Here is a 7,112-nt window from a genome sequence, read left to right as displayed (position 1 = left end):
AAGGAAAAGAATCAGTGAGCTTGAAGACATGTCCATAGAAAAACTGAAAGGCAAATGGAAGAAAAATGGAAAAGATGGAATATAATATTCAAAAACTGTGAGATGATCACAAAAAGTATAATAGATATGTGATATTAATATCTGAAGATTTTAGAAAAACACATTTGAAACAATAATTATTGAACATGATAAAAATCAAACTATAGATCAAGAATTCAGAATCTGGCTCGGCGCCTGTGGCTCAAGTGGCTAAGGCGCCAGCCACATACACCCAAGGTGGCGGGTTCGAATCCAGCCCAGGCCTGCCAAACAACAATGATGTCTGCAACCAAAAAATAGCCAGGCATTGTGGTGGGCGCCTGTGGTCCCAGCTACTTGGGAGGCGGAGGCAGGAGACTTGCTTGAGCCCAGGAGTTGGAGGTTGCTGTGAGCTGTGATGCCACAGCACTCTACCCAGGGCGATAGCTTGAGGCTCTGTCTCAAAAAAAAAAAGAAAATAATTCAGAATCTAAAAACAAAAGAACTATACCTAGTGCAGAAAATTAAGGCAAAAATAAAATCTTGAAAAAGGCTAAAAGTGCAGAAAATTAAAGGCAGAAAGAAAATCTTTAAAAGAGGCTAAGGAAAAAACCACCTTACCTAGAGGAGCAAAGGTAAGATGAATTACAACAGACTTCTCTTTAGGAACAACACCAGCTAAAGAGAGTAAAGTGAAATGTTTAAAGTGATGAAATAAAATCACCACCCTAGAATTTTGCATTCAACAAAATTATCATTCAAAAGTGAAGGGAAAAAAGACCTTATCAGACAACAAATATTGAGGGAATCTGTCTCCAGTAGAATAGCCTTGTAAGAAGTGCTAAAAGTTCTTCAGAAGAAAAATTATCTGGAGCTCTAGAGAAGAAATGAATGAGGGTAAAATATCTTATTTTTCTTATTTTTAATTGATCAAACAGAAAACAGTTCAAAATACAATACCAATGATGTAGTCAGAGATTATAGTTGATGGAGAAATGTTTCCATGGATAGATTGGGAAGACGTGTTGCAAGGTGCTGGTACGCTCTGTGAAGTGGTTTAGTGTTATTTGAAAGTGAAATTAGTCATAAGAGTATATTGGAAACTCAAGGGCAACTACTAAAATAAAAAAAATTATAATATGCTGAGAAGAGAAAAAGTAGAAACATTAAGTGCAGAAAGAGCAGGAGACCAAGGACAATGAATAGTAAATAGCAGCAAGTATGATTGATACTCATGCAACTATATCAAAATTACTTTAAATGTCCATGATCAAAATAAACACACCAGAAAGAGGCTGTCAGAGTCGATAATATATGAGACCCAATTATATGTGTCTACAAAAACCTTCCCTTTAAATATAAAGACACAGACTAAAACTAAAGGGGTGTGGAAAGATACGCAAAGCTAACACTGATCAAAAGAAAGCTGGAGTAGCCGTGTCAATTCTGAGCAAAGGCTTCAGAGCAAGGGAAATTATCACCCATGAGGAGACTATAGTAGGGATCATCTTGTCCTGGACTGGAAACCCAAACTAGATTATGGGCTCAGAGCAGTTTTGGATGCCCACTAGGCTGAGAATGTTAATAGATCAGAGTTCCTAGAGGCGGGGACAAGCCACCTGATCCATCTGACTGGAGGCAGCTATGACCTCCTAAGCCTAGTAGGCACCCCAATCCTGAAGTGCAGCCATCTCCTGGCTAGGTGCCCACTCCCACCTCTGAACACAGATACAGCGGGTAGGGCACGCCCTCATCTCCTGTCCAGACATCAGTCCATCTCTTCATGTTCACTTAGAAACTGCTCTTCCCCATGGCCACTCTCCCCAGCAGCCCACCGAGGAGCCCTGGGCTCTGCTCACTGCTCCCCTCCCCAGGTATACTGTCTTGACAAATCCCCCAGGTGGTACTCCAGCCAGGAGACATTTAAGAGTAAAGCATAAAGTGACACCAAGAGTGGACCCACCTCTCAGGAACGCTTTCTCGGCAGAAAGCACAGCTTCCAGCCAGCTCATCCCAAACTGAAGTGGTTGGACATAGGTTTTCTCAAAATGCTGGGGCTTAGGAGCAGAGACACACCCTGCCTCAATTTCCTCATTTATAAAATGGAGAGGTCTACTCAAAGGACAGAAAATAATTATTTACTCATTCAACAAACACATATCAATCACCCACTCTGTGCCTGCCAAGAGCTCTCCTCGGTGGGTGCAGCAGCAGTGGACACAGTACTCCCCGGCCTCCCCGAGTCTGCATTCTAGTGAAGAAAGCAGAGCATCAGTAAGATAATGAGGAAAGGTTTAGGATATTAGAATAGGGGACAGTGAGTGGGAAGGAGAAGAGGAGGGAAGGGGGATGGAAGTGGCAGAAGCAGAAGGTGGTAAGACCTTGCGCCAGGTGTCAGCACAGCCTCGCTGAGGCCAGTGGCCAGCTCTGTGGACGACTAGGGCAAGAGCATTCCCAGCAATGTGGTGAATGGAAAAATTGCCACGAAGTTTAAAGCCTCTATATACGTGGAGAAGGAGAATTAATGTGACATCTTAGGTATTTCGTGGTTGTTTCTTTTTTCTCTTGCTTCCAGATTTTATCAAAAGATTATCTAGAATCAGAGCCATTTGACATAACCTCAGAAATAAACAGACCAACCTCAGATGACCCCAAGAAACCATACCTGGCAAAGGCTTCCCAGTTTGAAAGTGGCAGGGCATTCCTCATGCTTTGCCCACCGCCCCTGTTCATCCAAGGCATCGGCTCACCTGAGAAGCTGCTCATTTGACACTTACTTAGAACCCATCACTAGGTTAAGCCACTCCAGGTGTGACCCAGGCCCTGGTTTTCCTAAGCCATCTCTCAAATGCCAAGTGCTGTGTTAGCTGAGAATCTGTCTGGCGTTGGTTTCTGATTATCTCAGTTTCGGGGACAGCACGGTACCCTTCTGCCACACTTGTCATCCAGGGACACCTGCAGATGTCATACACATAATGCAGAGCTGTGGTAGTGGACAGAAATGCTTGGCCCCTTTAGGTGGGGACACCCCAAAACAGTGCTCTGCTCTCAGGCAAAGTGGTGATATCTCACTCAGCCTGGGGCTGGGGAATTCTCACACACGCTTTGCCTTCCCACTGTGGGGTGCCAAGAATAATGTGTAGATGATTTTAATTTTTTTTTTTTGAGACAGAGTCTCACTATGTCACCCTTGGTAGAGTACTGTGGTGTCACAACTCACAGCATCCTAAAACTCTTGGGCTCAAGCAATTTTCTTGCCTCAGCCTCCCAAGTAGATGGGACTACAGGCTCCCACCACAACGCCTGGCTACTATTGTTGTTGTTACAGTTGTCATTTTTCGGGTTCAAACCCACCAGCCCTGGTGTATGTGGTCGGCATTCTACCCACTGAGTACAGGTGCTGCCACTGTAGACAACTTTGGGTGGGTTGGGCTGTCAAGGTTGCTGGGTAGGGCAGCTTGGGGCCCTGCCCACATTGCTATCTGCTCCGCTGGAGCAGCCCCCTCTTCCAAGCATCCTGTAGTGGCCTGAGGCCCTTGATTTGGAGGGTTGAGCAGCTGGAGGGGCTATATTTGGGAAGCTGATAGCTAGGATGGGGCCAAAGGTCAGCTCCCTAACCTGGAAAGAGCTTCAGAGGTCCAAGTTTGCCCTCCTGTCCAGAGTGAGATCTGCTAGGGCTTTGACATTCACCCCAGCCTGTGCCTGTGTGTGACTGACCAGGCTACAAAAGCTTTCTCAGAATCTGAGGTTGAGAAAGATGAAGGGCCGGTGCCGCCCATCTGTCTGCAATGGGCATATTGCACAATAACAGCTTTCTCTGATCTTTCTTGTGGGAGCTCTTGGTCTCTCCGCATCTTCCTTTCGGCTTTGTAATATAACACCGGCCACCGGCTTCTTATCTGTGCAGCCTCCTCAGCTCCCCTCCCTCTCTCAGATGCGCACAGAGAGCAAAGACCACTCCTGCTTTGAAGCCTTAAGGATCGTGTCATTTCCCTGAACACCCCTTATTTGCTGGACTCCCCCTTTGGTGATACCATAGTCAGGCGAGAGGACCTCAGACGCCCACCTTGCCTCCCGCCCACCTCCTATCTCCTTCTCCCAAATAAGAGTTTTCCTCAAGCAGGTCACATGCTCTCCTAGGCTTTGGAGGCCTCGCTGTTACCCAGACAAAGAGGGCCCAGCTGCCTGTCACTATCAGCCAGATGCAGAGATAGGGATTGGGTCCACAAAACTTTATTTGTCAGAAGGCCAGCAGTTCTGGAGAACAGTGAGAGTAGTCTAAGACTGGTCTGCCTCAGTTACAATTCTAATAGTTTTTATGATGGGACTACCAGGAAACCTAGGAAATTTTAACTTATCGGATAGGAAGTAACATCACAGTGGTCTTCATTCATCTTAGGCCACTTCATATCGTAAAATGTTTAAATGATAGGAAGGTAATTTTCCTTTTCACCAAATATCTAAGAGAATCATTACAGAAAACATCTTACTGTCAAAGTAACCTATCCGCTACCCATTTCACAACACCCACTTGTCCACGTCTCCTGAGAGAACCATCCCCACAATCACGGAGCAACCTTAACTAGATAATCACGGCAGGTGTGTGGGGAGGACTGAGCAGGCCGGGTCAGCTGCACAGCGTCAGCTCAGCTCCTCAGGTTCCATCTTGGAGGCCACTTTTCTGGCTTCCAGCCTGGATTTAGTATTTGGTTTGGAGTTTTCAGCCCCTCCATAAGCTCAGGAGCTATGAAAAACAAGACTGATGAGTTTCTTAGACAGATTTTATGAATTGTACCCTCTTCTGGGAAGGAACGGCAAAGAGCCCTGGGCAGTCAGGCTGAGCTCTGGAGAGAGGGGAAGCTGCCGGGTTATCAGTCTGCTGGCACCTGGGTGTGTGCCCAGCTCGATGCCTCCAGGCCTATGGAGCCGCTGAGTCCCCAGTTCAGCAGGGGTACGATGTGCAATGGCTGCAAGTGTTTTCCTTGCAAAACAGATCACCCCCCTGACAAATTGACAATTTGCATCAGAAACTCCCTTCCTGTTTCCTTTGCTCCTTCCAAGGAGGAGGACTGCGCTTTCATATGAAGCAAGAAAAAAGACATGTCCTCTCTGTAGCTTTTCTCACCAACATCGCAGGACTCCCAAACCACTGGGCTTCTCAGCAGTGGAATCAGAGAGACCCACAAGCTTTTCAACATTTTTTTCAAAGCCAGTTATACAACTTCCCAGGTTGATGGCAATATCAGTGTCCTTTGCCTCTGGCTGTATGTAATTTATGAACCTAATTTATGAACTTGTAGGAAAATAAGGTCTGTCTTTTGACACACTTAACTACTCACACTCCCATAAGTGAGCTTTTGGGGAGGAAAGTATGTTAAAAATTGGAATGCATGGAGGGAAATAACAGTAGACACCATGGAAGATGAAAGGCTGGATGCTGCTGGCAGCTTGCTCAAGGGGCCGCTCTGAGTCCCCAGCAGTGGGGAACTTTTCAGGCTTTCTGGTGGGGCTCCCACCACAGGCAGCTCAGGGCCCAGTACACAGTCCCATGGGACTAATACCTCAAAGACATTTTTTCTGCAAACGCAAACAAAGGACAATAGGTGGGTTTGAGTTTTGCAACCTGGCCCTTCCCTCCTGTCCCCCAAGAGCAATGCTTTGAGTGTGTGACACTAGGGAATAAGGAGTGGAGGGCAGGTAGGCGTCAGACAACATGCCCAGACAATGGGCCACTGGAGGGCGGGTCACAGGAAGAGTGGTAGTTGCTGATAGTTTAATGCTCATGGTCACCTGTTGACCACTTGCTGGGGTTCAGAGTTTATTCAGACTCCATCATTCAAGGCCCACTACGATGTAGGCTGAGTAAGTTCAATGATCACCTGTCTTGCAGAGGAATAAACTGGTCGCTCAACTCCTAAGTGGCTAAACCAGAGCTTGAGCGTGGGTCTTTCTACCCTTGTTCTTTCCCAAAGCACCAGACTTCAGGGCTGTTGCAAAAGGTGAAGTTTCTGCCACCCTGTTCCTCTCCTACAGTTATTTCCGGTTCTCTGGGGGCTTCCAGACCTACTTTTTCTATGGCTGAAAATAGCCTATCACCTCAAAATGAGACCACCCAGCATTAACCATTAAAAAATTGTCAAATTGGTATCACCAAAATTAAACATGTGTCCTCCTCAAATGATACCATGAAGACAATTAATAGAGTGGGGGAAAATACACACAGCACATATCTGACAAATTATAAAGAAATCCTACAAATCAAGAATAAAAAGACCAACAATCCGATTTATAAAATGGGCAAATGATCTGAAAGATACTTCACCAAAGGAAATTTGCAATGGCCAATAAACACCTGGGAAATGCTTAACATCATTTGGTGTAAGAAAAAGCAAACGAAAACCACAAGATAGCATTCCATACCCAAGTCTGGCATCACTAAACAGAGTGCCTGTAACTCTCATACTTTATGAAGTCAGAATGTAAAATGGCACAGCCCCTTGAGAAAATTGTTCGGCAATTTCTTTGACTTTTTTTGAGATAATAACCTAACAGAAGTGAAAAACATACCCTTGGCGGCCCCACAGGACCTTGTCCTGATGCTGGTGCCCCCTTGGTGGCCCCACAGGACCTTGTCCTGATGCTGGTGTCCCCTTGTCACTTGTTTAGGGTTTGGGATTTGTGTGCCTGCCTTCCCGACTAGGTGATGCTGATGGAGGACAGGGACTGTGGTGTTTCTCCTTGTTGTCTCTCATGCCTACCAAGCTCAGTAGTTTAAGTAAAATTTAATAGTTGTGTCCAGCTAGGGAAGGGAGGAAAGGGGATCCAGGAGAGCTCTAGATACAAGGAGCATTTGAAGTAGGTCATAAAGTAGAAGAAAACCTTGGGCACACGGGAATGAGAGGATGGAGGGAACATGTGATGAAAGGAACCAAGATGGGAAAACAATCACTGTGGGGGGGATGGGAGGGTAGTGATGGCGCCCCCTGCATGGAGGAGTGTGGGGGGGATGGGAGGGTAGTGATGGAGCCGCCTGCATGGAGGAGTGTGGGGGGGATGGGAGGGTAGTGATGGAGCCCCCTGCATGGAGGAGTGTG

This window comes from Otolemur garnettii, unplaced genomic scaffold, assembly GCF_000181295.1.
Source record: "Otolemur garnettii isolate 467f Iridium unplaced genomic scaffold, OtoGar3 scaffold00086, whole genome shotgun sequence".
Taxonomy (NCBI): Eukaryota; Metazoa; Chordata; class Mammalia; order Primates; family Galagidae; genus Otolemur; species Otolemur garnettii.
The sequence above is the reverse complement of the archived record's forward strand: the minus strand, read 5'-3'. Positions refer to the sequence as shown.